Genomic DNA, 14,491 nt, shown 5'->3' with positions numbered 1-14,491 from the left:
AACTGGTTCTCCTAAGTTAGGAGCCACTTCATCTCACATATATTGCATAAGTGAATTAGAAATTACTTAATTAGATTTATATTTATAATATCTATTTCCTTAGTTCTTCATATTTTATCTTCTAACCTTGACTACATTTGATATCCATACATTTTGGACATGCCTCCAAGTTTTACAAACCTGGATTGATAATGAAATACTTGTGTTAATTTGTGTTAATAAGTTAGCCCAACATTTTGGTGTTGCTTTTGGAATTTGTTTTCTTTTTACTTCCTTGAAAATGTGGGTAATAAACCACCTAGATAATAGGTTTAGGCTCCTAGAACTAAGAAATACCCCCATTTGGGCCTTGGATGAATTCCTTGATCAAGCATCCCCTCAAACTTAGGATCCAACTCGAGGGTGGTTAGTTGCAAGAAAGTTGTAGTGTCACTGGCCTATGGTTGGGTGGAGAGTTGAAGTCCCCCCTTCATTTTCCAGCCATTTCAAGTTATTTAGAGAAGTATAATGACTTATGTCTATTTGAAATATGGATCATGAAATTGTCTAATATGTTATTGGAAAATTTATGGTTCGGCATTACTCATGGAAGGTTGGTGCATTAATTACATGTCCATGATGAATTACTTGCCTTATAAGTCATTATCGTCATGTTGAACATATGGAACCATATGATTATATTCATGAATTGTAGGTTACTTATATGAATATATTTGGTTGTCCGAGCTCTTTCTAGTAACTCGTTATTACAAGTTTTTTCAACTATCTACCATGTTTATGAATTTAATAGTTCATTATTATACTTAATATTTCAACCTATCTCATGTCTTGTATGTTAAATGCGGATTCAATTAAGTGTTGTAAGTAACTTGATTTAAGAGTGATGTGATGATCCTATGGTTTATGCATTCTTGTATATTGTGGTGATATCATGAGGTTCACTTATCAAAGCTTATTTTAAAGCTTTCTGGGGAAATTTGGCATTTTGATATCGACGTCGATGCTCCACAATCTTTCTTGGCAACCCAATATGAATTATTACTAATCAATATTGTGGATTGGCTCCTTCTAACACATAATGCAGCACTATTAGTACTTTTCTTAACTCCTCATAGGAGCTACAAAATCATTACACAATCCCCACCCCCAAATTTATATAACCCTAGAATTTGGCTTAACTTATCAACCATGCGACCATGGTTGGTGACTGAGTGCACGATATATTAATTCTTGGCTTAACTTTATGTCTCAAACTTATCCTATCACACTTTTCTCCTATTGTCCCAAGAAGTGACATGATAGATGATGGGAAATTTCCCATCTATTGAGGTTGTTAACTGACAAAACCACCCATCGCTCATCAGTTCTTGCAACTTTCCACACTTCTCTACTGGGGCGGTGGTGCTAGATAGAGTTGAAACTAATGGGAATGTTTCCATCAAACTTGTTAGTTGACAAGACCGTCTAGTGCTTGTTGGCATTTCTAGTTCTTCAACATCTCCCGAAGGGCGGTGGTAATAGATGGAACAACAATTGATAGGAAGACTTCTACTTATCAAGGTTTTTAGTTGATGGGAAAACTTGAATCTATCAAATTTGTTAATTGACAAGAAAGCTTATATATGTCAAGGTCGTTAGTTGATGACTACCCACCACTCATTGACAAATCTCAACCATTGATCTTCAAGTTTCAAGTGACTTAATTTGGATGGTGAGATCGCAATGCGGCCAAATCTATGGCCCAAATTCACTTTAGGGCCCCCATGTCCTCCACGACTTCATAAGGGGGTCCAAAATGGGAAACTACATGTGTAAACACACCCCATTTTCTAAGAACCTAGAACCGGACATAACAGAAAAAATATCATAAAGCACAATGGGGTAATAAGAAAAAAATTGAGGGTCTTAAAGTTAGCTTATACAGTTATGGATACAATTTAGGAATGGGGAGCCAAGTATTTAAATGCACTAGTCTCGCTGGTTAGAAAACATAGGTATTAAGTTGAAATGTATAAAACAGAGATAAGAATGCATATGCAAATCTATGACCAGATAACCAATCATATAACCAATACTATGTTAGCATATACACATTTGCACAACGGATTGGAAGCCTTGGTGTGATTACACAAAGTGTCGTCTATAGGTGCACTTTGGGAGGTGAGACATAGGAGTACTATGAAGCAGGAGCTAGAGGAGTCAAGACTTTGTTCTGCAATATGTAGTTAAGGCAGTCAAGTTACATATGAAGCTAGTTATATTGTGGAACAATGTAAAATCAGGCTCCAAAGACATATATCTAAACACTTTGGAGGGTAAGATCAGATACAATCCAAATCTACCACAAAAGGTCAAACACATAGCATAAGAGTATAAAGCTTGGTAATAATACATCACAATGGAGCTTTGTGTCACAGTCATCAAAATACAATTTCCCTAATGTGAACACAAATGTGTCTATTTTGTTTTATGGATTTTACCATAATTTTGTCAAATATAATTTTTCTTTTTAAAAATGTAAAAAAAATATGTGTGGAAATCCAAAAGTCACATGTGGAATGTGAAAATTCACTAGGAAGTCCAAAGGTCATAGGGAAGCTTAAGAGTCATGAGGGAGCTTAAGAGTCACATGGGAGGTGAAAGGTCACCTCACTTGTTATAAATAGACATGCATGCCTCAAGCAAAGGACTTTATCCTTGGCTTATCTAGCTAATAATAGGAGAGAGAGGTCATTCTTTTGTGAAACAAGTTGTGGCTTCTTGATCCACTATTGGAACAAGTGAGACATCCTTATAATTGTGTATCTTTACACTTTCACTTACTATTTTGAAGCTCTCAAAGTCGGACGTACTTTCATGCATGTATTAGAAATGTTGTAAGACTTTTATTTGATGTTTGTGGTATATTTTTATGTTTATATATACTAAAGAAAATGATTATTTTATTGGCTTTAGTATACATCTTAATTGAAATGTGTGTTCTATTTGCTTTTCATGATTGTTTTTACTTTGAGAACTACTTTTCAAATTAACTAATGATTCTTTCTATGCATGTGTGTATTTATTAGAGTGGTAGTATTATTATTCTTCTAAGGGCTCACTTCAAATTACTTTATCTATGAAAGTAATTTATACACATTACCTTACTTTCTATTCTCAAAAGTTATGTGTGTTCTCTCTTATGTTATTGACTTTAGCCAAGCAAAATATTTAAGTTAAAATGACATTCAAGTCATCATTCTGGATGGGTTTCCTACCCCAAACAGTATAGATTCTAATTGGGGTTTTATACTAGGGAGATCCCCTTGTTTTGGTGGAATTTTTGCCACCATCAACAAAATCAAATAATCCAAAGGAGCATAAAATCAATTATGTCACTCATGATTTGAAGTTGGAAGCCATTATGCATGCCTTAGAAATGTGGCGGCATTACGTCATGGGGAAAATATTTGAATTGAGAATAGACCACAATGTTTTGAAGCACTTTTTGGTCAGCCAACCTTAAATGCTAGAAAAATTAGATGCCTAGAATTTCTAGTTAAATACAACTTTGATATAAAGCATATAAAGGGTAAGGAGAATAAAGTGGTTGATGCACTTAGTAGAAGGGAGAATACAATGCATGTCGTAGCCAAAAGTGTATGCAAATCTGATTTTAAAAAATAGAATTTTAGAGGCAAAAAATTATGATTAGCAATACATGAAAATGAAATGAGGAGTACATCAAGATAATTTACAGCCAAAGTACAAGGATTATGATTTGAAATAAGATGGAATTCTCATGTACAAAGGCAGAATTTATGTTCCAAATTCTTAGGGACTGAAAAGTGTAGTTGATGAGCCCCAGTATTACAAAAATATTGTTGCAAATCCTGAGGCTACCAACTTTAATTATCAACCTGGGGTTCGTACAAACTTAAGAGGTGTCAGCACTATGTGTGCAACATGGAATGGGTCCTTCTTTCATTCATCTAAAGAAATGAATCAAATAGAGATGTGCAGACACCATTTGCAATCTCAAGAGGGTGATGGGGTGAATCTAAATGTTATTCTAGTTACACAATCCAAAAAATGTTTCAAGGAATATCAATGTGAGCTACTCTTATGCTATTGAATTCATGCTCAAAACAACTAACCCTAATTCGAGAAATAAATTGTACTGATGAAAAGAAGAGTTTTAAGAGGTCCTTGATCTCCCTCAAACTTGTTTCCAAGGCCTGGAATACATTGAGGATGGACAAGAAGAAAATAATTAGGCCTAAGGAGCAAATATGGTCAAGTTCAGGTGGATTTTGTGAGGTGTTACACGATGTTACAGGATGTTATAAGGTTACATCTAAAAGCACTCTAAGCACTCTAGAAGCGATCTAAAGGTGGGGGGATATGGTGGAAGGCTATAGAAGAGTGAAATGAACCTTTCAAAGTCTATACCTACTCAGTATCCCATATTGTACAAGTGGAAAAGTGAAGCTAATGTTCTAGGTAACCCGATTTGCAAAATAGTGAACAAGTAAGCTTATCTAAGCACCCAAATCCCTAAGTTGATCAATTGAAAATGTTATGGGGTGATTTTTTCTATTAAGTTTGATTTTTGTAGGCTTCAATACAAGTGGAATAAATTTAAAATAAACCCATTAATACATGCTAAAATTTAGCAAAAAAATATTACTAAAACTAGAAATTTCAGGAAAATGAACTAGTAAGCCAATCTAAGTAACCAAATTCCTAAGTTAGTCAAGTGAAAATGATGTGGGATAAATTTTGTTAATAATTTGAATATTTTTAGGACTCAATCCAAGTGGAAAAAAATCAAAAGAGATTTGTTAACATATGCTAAAATTCAACATAAAATTACTACTATTTTGCTATAGGAAACTTCCAGAAACTCCAGAATTATGAACTAGTAAACCAATCCAGGTAGCTCCATCATGGATATGACTTTGCAAAGTTGTTCTAAGGATGGATCATTCTTTTGAATATTTAAATAACCTACAAAAAAACTCACTTCGATCATTTACCCAATATAACCTACAACAAAGGAAGCATGAATAATAAATGTAAAAATAAGAGATGCAAATGAAAAAAGACATTCAAAGCAGCTAAAGGAATTGTACAACAAGGCTTTGAGGCTCCTGGGATGGCCAAATCCAAGGAAACTCAGAATCATATGAAGGAAACCAAGCCTTAGAAGCTGAAAATCACACCAAACTTCATTATTAGAGTCAATCCAAGTACATCCTTGCTAGAAATGAAAGTATAGTTGCTAAATAACAAGTTTTCTTCACAAGAAGACTAAGAAATGCATGCCCCTAAAGGCTAATTCGAATTGGTACTTACGAAAATTGATGGGGAAGCATCCTCCTTGAAAGGAGACATCTTCCCCTCCAAAATCATTCAAAAAGTGGATTTGGTTCCCAACAGTATGAATATTCATTCAATGATAGGGAACACATTCCTAAATTTTCTCAACCCTTGGATCTCCAAAATCTGTTCAATAATTTCATAATATCATGTTCATTTATTATCCAATCTTGGTCCATGCTATAGCAAGGAGAAAGTTCCTATATTATCTCACCTTCCAAATCTTTAGAATATGCCCAATATTCTACAAAAATAAATAAAATTAGGCACATAATATGCAATTATCTCTAAACCTTCCTAATGAACATATTTAAGATATATAAAAAAAATGTCATCAAATACAAAATGAGAGGTTTAATGTGTTGAAATATGGTTAAATGGGCCTTTAATTATGCCCATTTGGGAGGCTCGTCATACCCCCCTACTGAAAGTGTTACTCATCCTCTGAGCAACTAGTTGTACTTCATTCATGGCCCTGATGGCCTCCCTAATCTATCTCATAGTTGCTCAGCACTTTCTTGTAGCAATGCTCTGCTTTCCTATAGAAGCTTTCTTCCTTCCTATAGCAAGGCAGGTTCTTCTTTCATTTGTTTGGCCTTAGCTCTCCTGGAACTTGGTTTCTTTCAAGAGGCTTGGGGTTGCTTTCCCTTAGCCTAGAGGGAGGCTATTCCTTCAATTTTCTTCTCATTCTACTTTTATGTTCTCTTCTGATTTTACCTCTAACACTTTTTATTTTTTTTCAACATCTTCTTTTTCTTTTCCATCCTCTTATTCTTCATTTCTTCTTTTACAGAGCCATCCCTGACTGTCTCTTCAAGTTCTAATAAGATTTTACCTTGGTTTTGCAAGGGGATTATACTGCTAATTATCAATTTCATATCAACATAGGAACAAAAGGAACAAAGTTCTTGGTTTGTTAGTGGGAGGAAAAAGTGCATGCCAATCTCAAGATAAGTCCATCTTCCTATTATAATGTTCAACCCCATAAGATAAAAACGTCACACTTCAATTTATTTTGTTTTCATGGTTCTAGTACAGGATGTTCTATGGAGGAATTATGGAAAAAAATAGTGACATGTTTTTTGTTTACAAGAGGTGGGGAGAATAAAGTACCTACCCCTCCATTGCAGACTCCTTTGAAATTATAGGGTTTTTTGGTTGATAATGCGCAAGACAGGGCTCCCTTACACCTCTTGGGACAATCCTGTAGTACACAGTCTTTCCATTGTAGCACTTAGTCTATACCCTGTAACACTCAACCTGAATCATATAGCAGTTATCCCTCGGTCATATAGCTTCTCTATGGAAAGCTATGAAATACCTAGGGTAGCATGCTCGTCTTTCAATGATGGTAGTGGGCTTCCTTACCATTTTTAGAATGAATCTTTTGGTACAAATGAGGATCGAGTTTTGCTTTATTCTCTTTGTGGGTTGGTGGTGGGCTCAGCGTGTTGTATTAGCTTTCCCTCACCTACCACATTTGAACTTTTATCATAGGCCTAATGGCCCACCCTTGTACTCATCACTATTTTGATTTTGTATTTTTCTCCATGTGTGATGAAAGAGAAAGTTAACTCTAGCTTCATTGTTTAAGGGTGGTCGAGGCTTCTAAGCCACTTCGAGCCTATAGAACCTTCTCTCTCGTGCATTGACAACAAATTTTTAACCATAATACGTTTAAGAGGAGAGGTGAAGAATAGTGCATACTTGTGCCTACCTAGTGGTTTCTTTCTGATGTGTTGATCCTTTGATGGTTGCATGGTAGTTCTGGACATGGGTGAGGCTGCTTTTTAGTGTCTTCTGTGAGGTAATTTTTTTGTCTCCCTTGATTCCTGTAATTTCTTGAGAAAAAATATAAAATTCTATGTTCTTTGTTGGCTAAAATTCGATGATGCAAGTCCTTTCTTCATGTAGGTGCTCTTTGGATCAGATGTTGTTGCTTGCTAGGTGATCAAAAATCTAGGTGACTAACTTCTAGATTTGGTGCTCTAACTATGCTCTGGAAGGGGATTTGTAGACTTTTATAGGACTTTGTGTCCTCTTGTAGTAGTCACACAGACCCTATTAAAACCTCTAATTTCTCCAAATACCACTTCAGAAAATTTTGATAATTTATAGAAAATCTAAGGATGGGTGTCAAAGAGTGATGTGGTGGCAGGAAAGGTGGATGAAGGGGAAAAAGGAATGGTTTTTGATGAACGGAGAGGGGAGTGAAAGTGGATTAAAGGCCAACTGATGTGGTGAGTAGTTGATCGGTTCATTGTGGACTATCTCCCTTGTTCCTAAGAAAAAAACCACACAGACTTCCTCTTCTCCTAGTATTAATCAGCATCCTGTAGAAAATCTGGAACAATCCTGTAGCAAATTTGGAACAATATTGTAGCACTCTGTGTTAATCCTATAGCAGACTTGTTTAACCCAAATCTCTCAAACGGTAGTTTAGATTCACTTAATTAAAAATTGTCATGTTTTAATCATCCTTACACATCTCCCCATAAAAAATGGGTGTAGGTGAGAAAAATGAAAAATGGATGCGTGAATCGTGAGAAAAATGAAAAATGGTTGTAGGTGATGGCAGCCAATTTCTCGAAAATGTGCATTGGAATTTGTTGAAATTTTTTAAGCATGTTACCATCATCCTTATGCATATCCCCATAAAAAAACTTTGCCAATGGATGTACATTTTTCGAGATATGGTCAAAACAATTTTTGCCCTGTCTTTTTTGCAATCTTGTAGCAACACAGAACTTTCCTGTAGAAACTATAGGACATTGAGGAAAATGAATGGAAATGGCTTGGGAATGTTCAATGAAGGTTGTGGATGGTTAGTAAATGGATGAGACTGATGTGGGGAAGATTTTTAGTTCCTCTAAAGATGCATGCATTGGGCATGGAGCCAAATATGTAGGTTGGCTTATTTATTCTGTTTTGTTGATTTGTCTGCACATTCATCATGGTAAGAAGGACATTTCCTACGTGTTTTTTTTCTTTTTCTCTTCTCTTTTCTTTTTTGCTTATTTTTTCTCTTTTTTCTCTAGGCCTATTCGTTGCCTCAATGGGGTTTTCAAACAGCAGGTCTGCCTAGGCGCCTCATAAGAGGTTTTCACCTAGGATATTATTTTTTCTCTCTTTTTTTTCTCCTTTTTCTAACCAGTTGACTACCTCGTGGAAGTTTTCAATCAGTGAGTCAATCGCAGGCACCTCAAAGGATGTTTTCACCTGAGATTTTATTTTTTTTCACTCTTCTTTTCTTTTTTCTCTTTTTCCCTTTTTATTTATTTTTTCTATCCTACTCTACTTGAAAAAAAAAAGCATCTCTTTCAAGTATAGGAATACTTCCAATGGATCCATGTTCACATCAAGATGATAGATAAATTTGTGTGTAGTCTCAAATGATATGCTTTTACATGTCCCTAAATATGAGAGACCAACTACTTTGATGATGTCAAGAATTGTTGAAGAAGAGAGTGGTGTTCTAGCTTAATGACTTTCTGGAACCAAAACTCAATATAATTGGGATGCCCTTGGTTCTATTGCTCATCTAGATGATCTGGTATGTCTTCTTCTTCCATGAAATTTAGATCTTCTACTTTTTGCTTATTAGTATTTTGAACACATAGAGGATCTAATGGTTAGCATGATGGAACTTTCTCAATCTATGATTCTAATGTCTATTCTGCATCAAATGCAGTCCATGATTCTTTAGTCTCTTCTTGATTGTCTTATTCTAGATGTTGTTCTTCAATGACATCAAGAGAATATTTTTTTTGCAATACTCTTCCTGATCTAATATGAATACCATTTAGATCAAGAGGAGTTGTTTGGAAGTTTTGTACCTCAACATTGTAAATGGGATGAGTTACCTCATATTCAATCTTCTTTCTCTTGCCCTGATGATGGATCCCATTTGGGATTCGAAACGTTGGTGTAAAAATTCTATCACTGTGGATTCTCCGGTCAAAAATTCTAAAAGGGATGAGTTACTTTATTGTCTGGGTTCAGAAATGGTTGTACAAGTAGTTGATTGGGAGTGGATCTTTGAGATAGATGTGGTTGAGGTTGTAGTTGTGGTGGAGATAGATGGTATGGATAGCATGGAATTGGGTATGGAGGATATTGAGGAAAAGATCGAGGATATTGCAGATTTTTCCCATAAGTTCATTGCCAACCATGTCACTAAGATTGGTTTTGGGGTTGAGATGGCCAAGGTTTCCAAGGAAAGGGTGTGTTCCAATTACTTTGTGCATAACCTTAAAATTTTGAATTAGACCTTGCATTATACTAGGTTCACTAGCCTGCCATGGTATTTTTGGAGCTACATAACAGAGTTTTTCTGGTGTTTGATTCACTCCATTTTCCTCTAGGTAAACTTCTTTCAACCTTGGTAATGATGGGAAATATTTAGTAGCATGTGATCCTGCACAGATAACACAAATTTCAGCACCCACTTTTTGTTGATTTTGCATTCTTAAAGCATCTATTTATTCACTCAAATTTCCAAGAATTTTTTATTTAAAGTTATTAAGCAAATTTCCAAGTTCAGCTTGACTTACCAATCTCGATGTTGATTTACTTACTCTTTCCCTTCCTCTTGATATGCACTTGCATATTTAACAAATTTCTTCAAATGATAATTGGTATACATCACCTCTACTCATTAGATCAAGGAGATCAATCCACTCATCCCTAATTTTTCTAAGTAAGAGGGTTTTTAGTGTGTCAAATCCTAAATGATGTAATTTTTCCCTCTTAACATTATATATAAATATCTATATTAAATCCTCAAGGCTCTCGTCTTCTTTTTAAGTCATTATGAAGATTTCCTCTTTAAGATCATGATCTTTATATTTTTCTAGAAATATTATTTACATTTCATTCCATGCTCTTATTGAATTAGTTCCTAAACCCATGAACCATTTAAGATCTCTATCCTTTAGTGTTGTTGGAAACAATCTCCATTTTTGAGTGTTTAATAAGTAACCATAAGATTTGCAAAGTATTTCAAATTCAAAGAGAAATGTTTCTGGATCCTCTAACCTCATACCATGGAAATTGGGAAGGAAAGATGGAGGTATTTTCTTCATATGAACATAGATATCAATATCTTGAATGGGAAATCTAAGAGGATCTTCCTCATTGTCATCATCTCCATACATTTCTTCTACCTTCTCTGCCACCTCTTCTTCTTCTACTTGCAAAAGTGGATGGTGATGTGGTTCTTACTACACCATGTGATCAAGTGGGGGGGTTGTGGTATTGAAGAAACATTTTATTTTTATTTTAAATGAACGAGAATTCTAATGCAATGCAATTTTCTATTTTTCAAATGAGAGATGCTTAATGCAAAAAAATTGTTCTTGAAAAAAGTAAAAGAAATTAATCAACTAGGGAAGAAAACAATGCATACTTTGACACCTCCCCGGCGACGGCACCAAAAAGAGATGAGCCCTTATATTTCAACAATAATGTTGCAAATCCCAACACTACCAACTTTAATTATCAACCTAAGGTTCGTACAAACTTAAGACGTGTTGGCACTATGTGTGTAGTATGAAATGTGTCCTCCTTTCGTTGATCTGAAGGTTTGAATCAAACTGAGATGTGAAGAGGCCATTTGAAATCTCAAGAGGGTAATATACTGAATCTAAATCCTATTCTAGTTACACAATCCAACAAATGTTTCAAGGAATATCAATGTAAGCTACTCCTATGTTATTGAATTCATGCTCAAAACAACTAACCCAAATTGTAGAAATAAATTGTAGTGATAAAAAAAAAAAGTTTTAAGAGGTCTTTAATCTCCCTCAAGCTTGTTTCCGAGGCCTAAAAGACATTTTGGATGGGAAATAAGCAAAAAATAGGCTTAAGGAGAAAATCTGGTCAAGTTATGGTGGATTTTGTAAGGTGCTACAGGATGCTACATGATTGCTACAAGATGTTATAGGATTGCATATGAAAGGATTCTAATCACTCTAGAAGTTATCTAAAGGTGGGGTAATATGGTTTAATGTTTCAGAAGAGTGAAAAATACCTTTCCAATCCTATATATACTCAATAACCCATCTTTCACAGGGGGAAAAGTCAAACTAATGGTCTAGGTAACCATATTTGCAGAATAATGAACAAGTAAGATGATCTAAGCACCCAAATTCCTAAGCTAATTAATTGAAAATTCTATGGGGCAAAAAAAATTATTAAGTTGGATGTTTTTAGACTTCAATCCAAGTGGAATCAACTCAAATAACCTCATTAACACACAATAAAATTTAGCATAAATTTACTACTAAAGCCAAAAATTTCAGGAAAATGAACAAGCCAATCTAAGTAACCAAATTCCTAGGCTAATCAAGTGAAAATTATGTGGGATAAAAATATTTATTAAGTTGAATTTTTTTATGACTCAACGCAAGTGCAAACAACTCAAAATAGCTTCATTGACACATGCTAAAATTCAACAGAAAATTACTACTATTTTGCTGCAGGAAACTTTCAGAAATTCCAAAATTGTGAACTAGTGAACCAATCCAAGTAGCTCAATCATGGATATGAATTTGTAAAGTTTTTCTAAGTATGAATCATGCTTGTGACTCTATAAATAACTCGAAAAACAACTCACTTCAATCATTTAATCAATATAACCTACAGCAAAGGAAGCATGAATACTAAATGCAAAAAATAAGAGATGCAAGTGAAAAGGGATATTCAAAAAAGATAAAGAAATTGTACAGCAGGGCTTTGAGGCTCCTGGGATGGCCAAGCCTAAGGATACTCAGATTCCTATGAAGGAAACCAAACCTTAGAACCTGAAAATGACACTAAACATCATTATTAGATTCAATCCAAGTACATCCATGCTACAAATGAAAGTAAAGTTGTTAAATAACAAGTTTTCTTCACAAGAAGACTAAGAATTACATGCCCCTAGAGGCTAATTAGAATTGGTACTTATGAAATTGATGGGGAAGCATCCTCCTTGAAATAAGTCATATTTCCCCTCCAAAATCCCTCAAAATGTGGATCTAGTTCCCAACAATAGGAATCTTCATTCAATGACAGGGAACACATTCCTAGATTTTCTCAATCACTGGATCTCCAGAATATATTCAATAATTTCATAATATTATATTCATTTATTATCCAATCTTGGTACATCCTGTAGCAGGGATAAAGCCCCTATATTATCTCATCTTCCAAATCTTCAGAATATGCCCTATATTGTCATAATATTCTACAAAAATGAATAATATTAGGCACATAATATGCAATTATCTCTAAACCTTCCTAATGAACATATTAAAGCTAAAAATATGTCATCAAATGAAAAAAAAGGAGGTTTGATGTGTTGAAGGATGGTCATATGGGCCTTGAATTGTACCCATTTGGGAGGCCCAGCAATAGTTTTGAATAAGATGCACAAGGTACCTTACGTTGGACACCTAGGGTATCAAAATACAATTTTAGGAATCAGAAAACAATACTTTTGGATAGGTATGAAAAATGAGGTGGCTTATTGTATACCCAAGCATTTAGAATGTCAAAATGGTTGAGAATAGATATCCAGTTGGATGGCCACAACTAATACCTATTTCTGAGTGGAAATGGGAAATTGTTTATATTAATTTTATTCCAAATCTACCCAAGGCTATGAGGAAACATGATTCCATCATGGTAGTGATGGATAAGCTCGCTAAGGTTTCCCATTTTATTCTAATGAAGTCAATGCACAAGACAGTAAATGTTACTAAAATTTATATGAAGAAATTATTAGGCTACATGGTGTGCCCAAGCAAATTAGTTTAGATAGGGATCTAAAGTTTACATCAAACTTTTGGACAAGTTTAATCAAGGGATTTGGAACTAATTTAAATTTTGGTACATCATACCATCCAAAGTCAGATGGCCATAAAAAAAAAAAAAAATCAATCAGGTGATTGAGGATATGTTGTGAATGTATGTGATGGACAAACCATCAAAATGGGAAGAGTATTTACACTTGGTGGAGTTTGCTTATAATAATGGGTACTAAGAATCTTTGAAGATAATACCATTTAAGGCCTTCTATAGAAAGAAATGTAGCACACCAGTGAGTTGGGAAAATCCAATGGATAGAGCTATTGTTGGCCCAGAATTGATCCGGGAAATGGAAGAGAAAGTAATAAAAATCAAGCAGAATTTGAAGGCTTCCAAGGATACATAGAAAAGTTATGCACATAAGAATAGACTAAATAGGGAATTCAGAGTTGGTGATATTTTCTTCTTTAGAGTGAAGGAAAAGACAAGTTCATGGAAACTAGGTAGTTGTGCAAAGTTGGTAGCTAGATTTTGTTGGCCATTTGACATCCTAGAGAGGAATGTCCCAGTTGCATATAGGATTGCATTTTCCACATTAATGCATTATTAATATGTTTCATATTTCATTATTTAAAAAGTGTGTTCCTCATGCTAATCATATAATTGACTAGAATATGATTCAGGTGGAGCCCAAGGGAAACTTTTAGCTCTATCTAGTGTAAATTTTGGACAACAAGTTCAAATTGCTCCAGAATTGAGCCATCACCTTGGTAAAGGTCTAGGGGACACATTTTGGTCTTGATAATGCTACATGGGAGCATGAATATGTTATGAGGGAAGATTTCCCTCATCTTTTTGCATAATTTTGTTTGTATGTATGTGTATATATAATGCATTGAGGACAATGCATAAATAAGGGAGAAGGGAATGTAATACCTTGAATCGGCCCCTAAATTGTGAATGAATATGTACATATGAAACTTAGACTGGTGAGGACCATTTTAAGGGTTGGTGTGCCCATGTGCATATGTGTTTATATATTTTGGGGCCAAAGAGCCTTGTTTTATAAATATGGAATTATGTTCACATCAACTAATTACATCATTGATTCAAACCAATTCAGACAAAAGGATATGGGGGTTTAATACTCCATGGGTGTGAAAAGGGCCCTTTGTATGGATTATGATATCATTAAAATAATCCTATGTCAAAAGGGGCACATGTTTTAACTTAAATCCATAAAGTGGCTTTAGGGGGTGCCATGTGTCAAGAGTGTAACATGAACATCAAAGTGAAGGTGTTAGTGTTATGAGACACATATTCTACAGCATATGACTAT

Source organism: Pinus tabuliformis, chromosome Q (assembly GCF_031772625.1).
Source record: "Pinus tabuliformis cultivar Carrire ecotype Pingquan chromosome Q, CPIR1, whole genome shotgun sequence".
Taxonomy (NCBI): Eukaryota; Viridiplantae; Streptophyta; class Pinopsida; order Pinales; family Pinaceae; genus Pinus; species Pinus tabuliformis.
The sequence above is the reverse complement of the archived record's forward strand: the minus strand, read 5'-3'. Positions refer to the sequence as shown.